This window comes from Nilaparvata lugens, chromosome 1, assembly GCF_014356525.2.
Source record: "Nilaparvata lugens isolate BPH chromosome 1, ASM1435652v1, whole genome shotgun sequence".
In the NCBI taxonomy this organism is placed as follows: Eukaryota; Metazoa; Arthropoda; class Insecta; order Hemiptera; family Delphacidae; genus Nilaparvata; species Nilaparvata lugens.
The window spans coordinates 54,966,045-54,979,619 of record NC_052504.1 but is presented as its reverse complement, the minus strand read 5'-3'; positions in this window follow the sequence as shown (position 1 = coordinate 54,979,619).

The window sequence follows — 13,575 nt, the reverse complement described above, 5'->3', positions numbered from 1 at the left end:
CATCGTTGTTATTCATTGTCCCTACCATGCACCATCAGCACTTGGTTCTCGTTCAACAAACAGTAGTAGTATTAGTAGGCTACCGATTACAGAAAGGTACAATTATTGAGCGACGACTCAATACGCGCTTTATCAATTGAACATATTACTGTATATTATTATAGTGTTGTATTATTACTGTAAATGTTGTAGTATTGTAGCTTTTCATGCCTGAAGTTTGAATGCTCCCCTCACTGGGGGCGTGTCTTTTCTAGGCCAAACGCAGACTTGGAAATTAATCTAAATAATTGCGAATTTGAACGAGTGGTGAATTTGTAAATTGAACATTCATAAGTAAACCAACTATGTATATCGCCATTTATAGACTACAATATACAGTAATAGTTTACAGCCGTTGCGGCTAGAAAGAGTTGGAATTATTATTAGTGAAAAAGTTTTGGGCAATAGCCTGTTTTTTCTTTTCCGATCATTGTATTGTTTGTGCTAACCAAATAAATAAACTGGGAACTTAGTCCAGTCAAGGAAAGGTTATAGAGGGAAAAGTTGGGAAGACAATTTTTGACCACGCAAATCTGTTTACAGTAGTAAGGAGTTAAACATATCAAAAGTCCCCACCCCTACCCACTGTGCTAAGGGGGTGGGGGTGGTTTAAAGGTACCATTTTTTGTTTCTCGCATAAAACTCAAAAACTATGTATCCTAAGGACTTGACTGTCTTTTAACAAATTGAAGCTTACATAATTTCCTACAATATTCATTACACCTTTTTTATATCTCTTCTAGTTTTTGAGATATCCGTTCTAGAAGGTGTGACATTTTTGAAACAAAAATCACGTTTGCCACCAATTTTTTCTATTTTTGCTCTTATAACGTTTTAAAAATCGACGGGATGAGTCCATGCTGATTATCATCTTGTAGACTGTAGAGCATCAAATTCTCTTCAATTTGATGTATAATTTCACACTTTTATGAATTTCCCTACACCTTTTGCAGCAGCTTTAGTGTTGAGTGTGAAATCTCCATTTTTGCAACAATAGACCAATTGACAAAGGAATTTGGAGGGAATGTTTTAAACAGAATTTTTGACTCTGCAGCTTTATTGAGCCTAGTTAGGAGGAGAACATATCAAAATTCCCCATTCCTAACTCATGTGCTAAGGGGATGAGGGTGGTTTAAAAGTTGCAATTTTCAGCGTTTTGCTTCCACGATAGTGGAATAGTTTATCTTTTGTTATGGCCTGTTTGTACAGAACACCCCAACATTGTTTCTTAGATTCTTTTTCAGAAAAACTTGAAATTCTGTGCAAGAAATACAAAAATGTACTAGCTGGTGACATAAATATTAATATACTAGAAAAGAATAATGTTTACCATAAGTTCAGAAATATTCTAAAAATGTATAATAAATGTCATTTAAGGTCGATTTTCCAACTAGAATAACTACAACCTCTGAAACTGCCATTGATAATTTTATTACAAATATTTGTGATGAGAACTGTATAATATTTGTGTGTCAGGCATTATAACCCATATATCAGATCATAATGCTCAGCTATTTGAAATTTTTAATGTTAGTAGATTTCACAAAAAACCAATAAGAGATCTTAGCAGGAGATTTGACGACTATAATTCCAATATATTTTTCAAAGATTTAGAGAGCGTAAATTGGATGGATGTTTATCAATCTTCAGTAAGTGATAAGTATAATGTATTTATTTCAATTTTTTTATATTATTTCAACATTAATTTTCCAAAGCTATTTATGAATGTAACAATTCAAACACCCCGCTCTCATAGGATATTAATTATTAGAATAGCGGAGTCATCACTCAGGCCACCAAATTGGACTTTTGTATCGGTGAGCTGAGAGAGTGATGACCGCGTAGAGGCGAAACTAGTGGGAGAACGTTCCGAGACGCGCTAGAGGAAGGTTGTGCGTGAGATAGTGGGATGTAGTTTTGAGTAATGTGATTGAGGAGTGATTATGTTTAGAGAGAGAGAGAGAATATAGATGTTTGTTATGGGATTTTTTTCAATAGAGTGAGATTGTTTTGGTGAATTTGCGTATTTATTTAATAATATTATCCTATAAAAGTAGCAGGGCCCAGGACCCTAAAAACCTGGTGGTGGCAGCTCTACTGGAGAGCACTGTCATGCTCGCCACGCACGCCACATGAATGAGAAGCAAACAAATAAGGATAAATATTCGAGCAGCGAGGTTATTAGGAAAAAGAGAGACTTATTAGAGCTTGAAAGAATATTTAGAAATACAAAGAGTGATGATTTTAAAGATCAAATTAAAACTAGAAAGAGAGATTTAAGACATGAAATATCAATAAACAAAAAGTCTTTGACAAAAAAGTCGCCAATGCAAGAAATAAAAATAAGTTATCTGGAAGATTGTTAACGATAATGTTCGTAAAAACAAAAATAAAAAATCAAATTTAAGTGTTATAGATAATGGAATTCATGTAACAAACCCTCTTACTATTAGTAATATCTTTAATGATTTCATTGTTACAGCAGTAGATAAGTTTGTCATAGCAAATATTCCTGATAGATGTGAACCTGTTGGAACCCCGATTTATCCAAACTGTCAATCCACACTGAGATTCACATTCAAAACTATTTCAGAATATGAGTTAGTAAAAATAATAATGTCATTCGAAAATAAACTTTCTTCAGGGCCAGATGACATCCCAATTACAATAGTTAAAAAAGTCTTGCCGGCAATAATTAAACCCCTGACTCATATAATAAATTCCTCCTTGATATCGGGCCATTTTCCAAACATTTTAAAGGTAGCCAGGGTTTTTCCAATATTTAAGAAGGGTGATGTCAGAGAACCTGTTTGTTATAGGCCAGTATCTATTTTATCGGTATTTTCTAAAATTATTGAACGTGTGGTGTACATGCAGCTAATGGAATATTTAGAAACAAATAACATTTTGGACAAAGATCAGCATGGGTTTCGCTCTAAAAAGTCCCCGATAACTGCTGGAGTCGAATTCATTAACTCTATCGTGAATGCAATCGACAAAGGGGAGAAAATTGTTGGGATATTCTTAGATATGACTCGTGCTTTTGACAGTGTGAGGCATGATTTTTTGTTAGATATGGTGAAAACTCTAGGTGTAAATGGAATGGAACAGACATGGTTTGCATCGTACCTGAAGGATAGGCAACAATTTGTTGAGATAGAGCATATTGAAGAGACGCATGCGCTGCAATATAAAATCAGATACCGCTCTGACCTGAGGAGTCTGAAATATGGTGTCCCTCAAGGCTCAATATTGGGTCCTTTATTGCTCCTGTGCTACATCAAAGGGTTGCCTGGGGTGGTCCAGGGGAAAGCTGCTGTTTGTCTTTATGCTGATGATGCAAACATCATCTTCTCGGGTGAATCCATTGAAGAGATTGAAGCAGCATCCGCTGTTGGCTTGTCTTCCATTAATAAATTTCTAAATAATAGGAATCTTCTTTAAACGCCAGCAAGTCCATTGTAGTTCCTTTTTCAACAAGGCAAAGAATTAATTATTGGTCCCCAAATGTTGAAATAAATGGCGAAACCTTAGAACTAGTGGATGGCACTAAATTCTTAGGCCTTGATATTGATAGCAGCTTATCATGGGATAAACATGTTTCTCAGGTTGTAAAAAAGATATCCCCCGGCCTTTTTGCTTTGCTGCAATTGACAGATATCTGCAGTATATAGACAATGAAATCCCTGTACCACTCTTTAATACATTCTCATCTGGCATACGGACTTGCTATCTATGGAAGTACAACCAAGAGTAACCTTGATAAGATACTATTACAACAAAAAAGAGCTCAGAATAATAATAAAGATAGTTAAAAAGATTAGACTCAGTAAAACTCGTTTTTCCACAGTTTGGAATCTTAATCTATGGGCAATATATTTTTGACGTAGTCATGTACTTTAAAAAATACTCGTCAACAGGATCACGAAACGAAACACATGGCTACAACACCAGATTTGGAAGGATCGAGGAGAGGCATAGATTGGATTTCTTAAAAAAAAAAACATTTTTATGGGGAGAAAATTTTTCAATATACTTCCTAGAGAGTTGAAAGAAAAAGAGGAGGTTTGAATACCTACAAAAAAAGGAATATTTGGTGGGACTATCCCTATACTCTTTGCAGGAGTATGTCAATTTGACTGCAATTTTTTAGAATCTTGTTTTTTATCAAAATTTGTGACTTCTTCATGTGTAAAGGATGATTTTGTGACGATATTAATAATTCTTATTGTAATTTGACACTGTTCAGATGTATTTTGTGCATTTTGATGAATAAAGAAATTTTCAATTCAATCATATCTTGAGAATAATGAGTTCAACCGACATAACTAACTATTCAAAGATGAAGCTTGATAAATTCTCTACACTTTTTGTTCAGTAGAATTTTGTGATATTCCCAACAGTTCCCGAGATATTCGCTCTTGAAGGTGTGCAATTGTTAAAATAACAGGTTTTTATCCAATGTTTTGCTCTTTCAATTCAATTCAATTTATTTATCCTTTTTACAACATAGTTATTGTACAAAGTAGTTATGAAATAAATAACTTAAAACTAAAACAAAATAACTTAGAATAGCAGGGTAACAAATGGCTTATATTTAAATTCAGGGCTTATAACTCTCCAACAATGCATCATAAAAGCTGATTGATGCTTATCGTAGGTTTGTTGGATATTGAATTCTCTTTGAAATTATGTATTATTTTCACTATTCCAAGTTTTCCTTTCATTGTTATAGCAGCTTCAATGTTGGGGGTGACATTTTCGTTGCTGCAACAAGTGTAAACTCAGCGGTTCCACACCTTCAACAGAGGGGATAAAGAAGCGCACTTTTGCTATGTTCACCTTACTAACTAATCCAAATCAAGCTGCAAGGTCAAACATTTTGTCACAGACACCCCCTTCATATGTCATTGTCAAACGTTTAATTGTTGCAGCAATGAAAATTTCATCCCCTACATTGAAGCTATAACAATGAAAGGAAAACTTGGAATAGTGAAAATAATACATCATTATAAAGATAATTTAATGTTCTACAAACCTACGATAAACATCAGTTTTTATGATGCATTGTTGGAGAGTTATACGCCATGAAAGAGCAAAACATTGGATAAAAGCCTGTTATTTTAACAATTACAGACCTTCAAGAGCGAATATCACGGGAACTGTTGAAAATATCACAAAATTCTACTGAACAAAACGTGTAGAGAATTTATCAAGCTTCATTTTTTAATAGTTAGTTATGTCGGTTGAACTCATTATTCTCAAGATATGAGCGTGGAAGCAAAACGCTGGAAAATGCCACTTTTAAACCACCCTCATCCCCTTAGCACATGAGTTAAGGGCAGGTCACACCAACGTCTGCTAGCGGTAGCGAGCTCGCTCCCGCGGAGGTAGTTTTTCTGGAAGCAGTTCACACCAAAAAACGTCCGCCAGCGGTAGTTTGGTTTTGTTCTTGTTTTGATGAGGCTGGTTCTCTAGAAGTGGGGGAAGGCCGGCAACCAGAGTGAGTCTTGGTATTCTGCGCATGCGCTACCGATGGCGAAGTTCTGGAGTTCGCTTTCCATGTTATTAGATTGGCCAGGTCAGACCGAGCTCACTACCGCTAGCGGTACTCCCACTAGGAGACGTTTCAAAACTTCGCCTGGCTCGCGAAGTGAAACTACCGCCGAGGTACTACCTCCGCGGTAGCGAGCTCGGTGTGACCTGCACAACTTAATAACATGGAAGGCGAGTTTTTTGACTTCGCTACCGCCGCGGACGCGAGCTCGGTGTGACCTGCCCTTTAGGATTGGGGACTTTTGATATGATCTCCTCCTAACTAGTCTCAACAAAGCTGCAAAGTCAAAGATTCCTTTTATAACATTCCCTCCAAATGCCTTTGTCAATTGGTCTATTGTTGCAAAAATGGAGATTTCACACTCAACAATAGAGCTGCTGCAAAAGGTGTAGGGAAATTCGTAAAAGTGTAAAATTATACATCAAATTGAAGAGAATTTGATGCTCTTCAAGCTGATGATCAGCATGGACTCATCCCGTCGATTTTTTAAACGTTATAAGAGCAAAAATAGAAAAAAATTGGTGGCAAACGTGATTTTTGTTTCAAAAATGTCACACCTTCTAGAACGGATATCTCAAAAACTAGAAGAGATATAAAAAAGATGTGTAATGAATATTGTAGGAAATTATGTAAGCTTCAATTTGTTAAAAGACAGTCAAGTCCTTAGGATACATAGTTTTTGAGTTTTATGCGAGAAACAAAAAATGGTACCTTTAAACCACCCCCACCCCCTTAGCACAGTGGGTAGGGGTGGGGACTTTTGATATGTTTAACTCCTTACTACTGTAAACAGATTTGCGTGGTCAAAAATTGTCTTGCCAACTTTTCCTTCTATACCCTTTTTTGAGCATTGATTGCCTGGACTAACTGGACGTTGACATCTGCTAAGAGTTGATAGTAGCTTGTAGCAACTAGACGGCTCTCAACACCCAGCTCTGAGTAGTCATCAGATGATGGTGTCACAGTACAGTGGCGGAGTGGCCATTGCGCCAAAACGTGACTTGTTTACATTGTTGAACTTGGGGCTCATGAGATTAACTATATCTTTATAAGACTACCTTGAGTTATAAATATTTCTAGATAAAAGGCTTATAACTAGAAATATCTGGTTCCATGCTATATTGGAGACATAAACACAATATTATGTTGGAGACATAGTGAACAATCAAAGCCGCGTGAAAGATGCGAAGATTGTTATCTGTTAATTTGAACTTCATTATGGACTATCTCCCAGGCACCAGCCTATGTCATTTGGCAATTACAAAATTCAGTCAATTCCAAATTCCAGCACAATTCCCACAGACAGCAATAGTACGGCGTGCCGCTGACTTTTTTCACTATCACTTTTGTTAGCATTGAGCCATAAATTATGTTGGCTTATTGCATATAGTGAGGTCCACGTTATAATGGCAGTGGATGAAGTTAGGAGAACAGCGTTGCCGATTCTCTGCCTTGAATTAATTATATTTCTACATTGTCAAGAACCGATTTGGCATCATTGCGGAGCTAGAAAAGGATAGTACTACCCGCTTTGTCAAATGATAGACAAGAATAGCGACACCAAAATCAATCAAATACTGTCATTATAACGTGGACCCCCCCTCACTATAGGAGTGGAAGTGACACAAGCCTTCGTTCGCCACTTCTATGTGAATTTTATTTATTTTTCATCCCACTGACCACCTATGAAAGGGGTATACGGATTCGTCAATTAGATTTTAAGTGAATCTTTGTATTTCATAATGCAAAAATTTCATTTTGCATTTCAAATGCAAAATTGGGCACGAGACGTAATGTAGGGAATGTAGCGTACAACGATATGACCCCTGGGCCATTTGAAGCAATTAGAACGAGGAGCTATATCTCATGCGCTACCGGTACCTAAAGGTTATTCTTATTCGATTAATTGAACTGCGTGAGTGTTATGAGCCAAAGAAAGGACTGAAGTTTTTGGTAGGAAACAGAATGAATGCTCTTGGCTCCGAAATCTGCATTCAAGGCTGTTCGGTACATCTTTTCATTTTTATTTAAATTGGATAATCTTTTTCAATATAATTGTTAAGATCATTATAAGAGTGAGAAAAAGTGGCAACTGATCTAATAAGCGAGTTATGGGTTGTCGAAGTGCTAAACTCAGTTTTCTTTCCAGATCATAAACGGTTTCAGATTTTCTATAGAGTTGTTTTTAATACATTCAGTATATCATTGGCTTTGTTCTAATATGCGTTTTTTCGCTATTAATGCCAAAATAAACAAGTTATCGAATTTACAAAAAATGTTACTTTTTTATTTATGAACGATAGCCTATGGGGAATAAAATGTTTTAGTTTGGAAAGCCCATAACTCGCTTATTAGACCAATTAAACATTTTAGTTGCCACTTTTTCTCTCTCTTATAATGATCTTAACAATATTATATTGAAAAAGATTATCCAATTTAAATAGAATAGAATAGAATAAGTTTTAATGTAATAATAAAAAAGTGTACCGAAAAGCCTTAAATGCATACGGTATCGATGCATTTTGCGAGAGGTGGGGCTGAATTTCGATTGTATTTTGAAGATAATTATTCACCTACCTACTAGAATTTAGATTCTTGCAGAGGAATGAATAGGTAGGTAGCCTTATAGTGAAAGCCCAGTTCTAACCCAGAAGTCAGAATTTGAAATTGTATTTGGTGGGTATGTTGAAATTTAAACATTCAACTAAAAAATAAAACATTGGAACAAATACTACGAAAACTATATAAATAAGGCCAATCATTAACAAAAAACAGCAATTTAATATAGTCCAGTCAATGAAGGGTTATAGAGGGGTTTGGAAGACAATTTCTGTGTAGGGTGTCTCGTAGGCCTATATTAAAATATCTGGTGTGGCGCACTCACACAACTTATCTGAGCCAGCTGGTGACAGGACAATAACGCTTGAGACACAAGGTCTGCTATCTCTTCATAGTGAATGATTTAATAGAATCAACCGTTGCCAACAGTTTACAATTGAATAATCACATTTTCTCGAATTTCGAGCTTATTTTCAATTTTAGATGAAAATGTTACTGAACATTAATTGTAGATATTTTCATGTTCAATCTTTTCTACTTGAAATTTTTCGTTTAAATTGTATCTGAAGCCTGATAATTGGAAATCTAAAATCAAATTTTGCATAGATGGGGCGGAACTCCTGAATTTTTTACAGATATGGGACTTGTGGCAGTTGATAGAGCTTATCAATGACTATTTTAGGTATAAATTTGATCAAAATCGTTGGAGCCGTTTTGGAGAAAATCGCGAAAACCCTGTTATTGACAACATTTTCGCCATTTTAGCCGCTATCTTAAATTGCATTTGATCGAAATTGTTCGTGTCGGATCCTTATAGTGTAAGGACCATAAGTTCCAAATTTCAAGTCATTCCGTTAATTGGGAGATGAGATATCGTATACACAGACGCACATACACTCATACACACACTCACACACATACAGACCAATACCCAAAAACCACTTTTTTGGACTCTGGGGACCTTGAAACGTATAGAAAATTAGAAATTGAGTTATAAATATTTCTAGATAAAAGGCTTATAACTAGAAATATCTGGTTCCATGCTATATTGGAGACATAAACACAATATTATGTTGGAGACATAGTGAACAATCAAAGCCGCGTGAAAGATGCGAAGATTGTTATCTGTTAATTTGAACTTCATTATGGACTATCTCCCAGGCACCAGCCTATGTCATTTGGCAATTACAAAATTCAGTCAATTCCAAATTCCAGCACAATTCCCACAGACAGCAATAGTACGGCGTGCCGCTGACTTTTTTCACTATCACTTTTGTTAGCATTGAGCCATAAATTATGTTGGCTTATTGCATATAGTGAGGTCCACGTTATAATGGCAGTGGATGAAGTTAGGAGAACAGCGTTGCCGATTCTCTGCCTTGAATTAATTATATTTCTACATTGTCAAGAACCGATTTGGCATCATTGCGGAGCTAGAAAAGGATAGTACTACCCGCTTTGTCAAATGATAGACAAGAATAGCGACACCAAAATCAATCAAATACTGTCATTATAACGTGGACCCCCCCTCACTATAGGAGTGGAAGTGACACAAGCCTTCGTTCGCCACTTCTATGTGAATTTTATTTATTTTTCATCCCACTGACCACCTATGAAAGGGGTATACGGATTCGTCAATTAGATTTTAAGTGAATCTTTGTATTTCATAATGCAAAAATTTCATTTTGCATTTCAAATGCAAAATTGGGCACGAGACGTAATGTAGGGAATGTAGCGTACAACGATATGACCCCTGGGCCATTTGAAGCAATTAGAACGAGGAGCTATATCTCATGCGCTACCGGTACCTAAAGGTTATTCTTATTCGATTAATTGAACTGCGTGAGTGTTATGAGCCAAAGAAAGGACTGAAGTTTTTGGTAGGAAACAGAATGAATGCTCTTGGCTCCGAAATCTGCATTCAAGGCTGTTCGGTACATCTTTTCATTTTTATTTAAATTGGATAATCTTTTTCAATATAATTGTTAAGATCATTATAAGAGTGAGAAAAAGTGGCAACTGATCTAATAAGCGAGTTAAAGTGCTAAACTCAGTTTTCTTTCCAGATCATAAACGGTTTCAGATTTTCTATAGAGTTGTTTTTAATACATTCAGTATATCATTGGCTTTGTTCTAATATGCGTTTTTCGCTATTAATGCCAAAATAAACAAGTTATCGAATTTACAAAAAATGTTACTTTTTTATTTATGAACGATAGCCTATGGGGAATAAAATGTTTTAGTTTGGAAAGCCCATAACTCGCTCATTAGACCAATTAAACATTTTAGTTGCCACTTTTTCTCTCTCTTATAATGATCTTAACAATATTATATTGAAAAAGATTATCCAATTTAAATAGAATAGAATAGAATAAGTTTTAATGTAATAATAAAAAAGTGTACCGAAAAGCCTTAAATGCATACGGTATCGATGCATTTTGCGAGAGGTGGGGCTGAATTTCGATTGTATTTTGAAGATAATTATTCACCTACCTACTAGAATTTAGATTCTTGCAGAGGAATGAATAGGTAGGTAGCCTTATAGTGAAAGCCCAGTTCTAACCCAGAAGTCAGAATTTGAAATTGTATTTGGTGGGTATGTTGAAATTTAAACATTCAACTAAAAAATAAAACATTGGAACAAATACTACGAAAACTATATAAATAAGGCCAATCATTAACAAAAAACAGCAATTTAATATAGTCCAGTCAATGAAGGGTTATAGAGGGGTTTGGAAGACAATTTTTGACCCCTCAGTTCTGTGTAGGGTGTCTCGTAGGCCTATATTAAAAAATCTGGTGTGGCGCACTCACACAACTTATCCGAGCCAGCTGGTGACAGGACAATAACGCTGGAAACACACAAGGTCTGCTATCTCTTCATAGTGAATGATTTAATAGAACCAACCGTTGCCAACAGCTGTTTACAATTGAATAATCACATTTTCTCAAATTTCGAGCTTATTTTCAATTTTAGGTGAAAATGTTACTGAACATTAATTGTAGATATTTTCATGATAATTGCGTGATAATTGGAAATCTAAAATCAAATTTTGCATAGATGGGGCTGAACTCCTGAATTTTTTACAGATATGGGACTTGTGGCAGTTGATAGAGCTTATCAATGACTATTTTAGGTATAAATTTGATCAAAATCGTTGGAGCCGTTTTGGAGAAAATCGCGAAAACCCTGTTATTGACAACATTTTCGCCATTTTAGCCGCTATCTTAAATTGCATTTGATCGAAATTGTTCGTGTCGGATCCTTATAGTGTAAGGACCATAAGTTCCAAATTTCAAGTCATTCCGTTAATTGGGAGATGAGATATCGTATACACAGACGCACATACACTCATACACACACTCACACACATACAGACCAATACCCAAAAACCACTTTTTTGGACTCTGGGGACCTTGAAACGTATAGAAAATTAGAAATTGGGGTAAATTAATTAATGGCAATAGGGCAAGGAAAGGAAAAATCAGAGCTACAATATAAATTGCAAGCACCAATGTATATAGTGACTGGACTATATAGATTTTATAGTTTTCGAGATATCTGCTCTTGAAAGTGTGACATTTTTGAAAAACATGTTTGCCTCCAATTGATATTTATATTTTAGTCATGTCCGCAAAGCCAGTTAGGCTAGGCGCACACCAGTTGGTCAAGACAAGACAAGAAACTTTTAGTCACAATACTTCACATTGTTGCTTATGACGCAACTCACACTGAAAAGTCATTATTAGAAATGTCTTCATAAGCAACAATGTGAAGTATTGTGACTAAACGTGTCTTGTCTTGACTAACTGGTGTGCGCCTAGCCTTACACACACATCGATTTTTTGCCGTCCTATGAAATCTACCATATTAAACGCAACTTTGCAAACATATGTTTGCCAATTTATGTTTATTCTATTTTTTTATAAGGAAATCGATGTGTGTATAACAAGATGCATGGTTGTCGAGTTACATGCGAGAAACCAAAAAATGGTATATTTGAACCACCCATATATCCTTGGGTTTGGGGTGGGGTCTTTTGATATGTTCACCTCCTTCTATCCTAAACAGAACTGCTGGGTCAATAGTATATTTCGCACCTAGGGCCGAAAATGAGTGTTTACCGGCTCGAAATCGGTTTTTAAGTGCGAGGCCGTAGGCCGAGGACTAGAAAAGATTGAGAACCGGTAACACATTTTTGCCCGCGGTGCGAACGCTATTTTTCGCTACACCAAAAAATGAAACAGTATAATATGAGAATAATTGTTTATTATTAAAGCAAAACTGAAAGGTCATAGCTCTAGCAAATCTGAGGTAATCTAAATATCAGGAAATTGTTCAAGTAGTTCCAAAATTATCCACCAGGATTAGTGGTAGACGCAGCACCAAGGTCTATAAAAACCAGGTCAAGACACTCGTGTTCCTTATGGAGCGGAACTACAACCACAAAATAAGGAAAGACATATTGTTCCTTACGCCGTGCTTCAATATTGATTTTTAAAGAGAAACTGCTGAAAATGGGTTCTTGAACCCGAAAGTACTCCACAGTCAGTAAGTGAACAAAATAATTTATTTCTTAAAATATAATTGTCTGCAATTAACGGTTTTCAATTCATCGTGCACGTTGGGTTTAAATGACAAAATAGTGTTTTAAAAAATAAAAATTACAAAATTATATAGATAATCTACGTTGAAGTTGACTACGTTGAAAATATTGACTCCGGCTAGGATCGTACCAGAAACCTCCAGTTTCATCACCACACACGTTGTCATTGCCCCCCACTGGGTGACTTGAAAATTTGATAGAAACTTTTCTCATACGTAGGCTATGTTTAAATTTAAATTATTACATATATAAAAAGTTTCAACTATTTTTTTCTTCTAGTGTGTAACTTCTCTGTTTCTGTTGCCTTTTTGATAATTAGCAAGGGAAAATGGATTACGTATGAAAAATAACATTTTGTTAAATGGCGTCCGTTTTTGTCCATACTCCTTTGAAGCGTTTCACGCTTTGGTATTGCTCGAATTTAATGTGTTATTATTTCAAGTATTTCGAGTATACGTATGTTTATGTATACACGTGCCTTTAAACAGTCCATAAAAAATAGTAACAAGGTGACAGGTACGGAAACCGGGTATACCACCCCACATCTCAACGCAACGAAATGAGGCAACCAGAAACCGACGCCATTTTACAGTTGCTATTTTTCGTGCATGATAAATTTTACTACAATTATTTCCTCTATTATTAAAATGGCAACACTTCAGGTACACACTAGAACATATAATTTTCGAATTTCATTTAAAAAAGAGAGTGTGTCTGTTATTTCAAATGATCCCTACTTTATTGCCTAATCATGTAAAATAATGGCGTATCTTGCAAACTTGCACATATTTCATCAAATAAAAAATGCAAAAA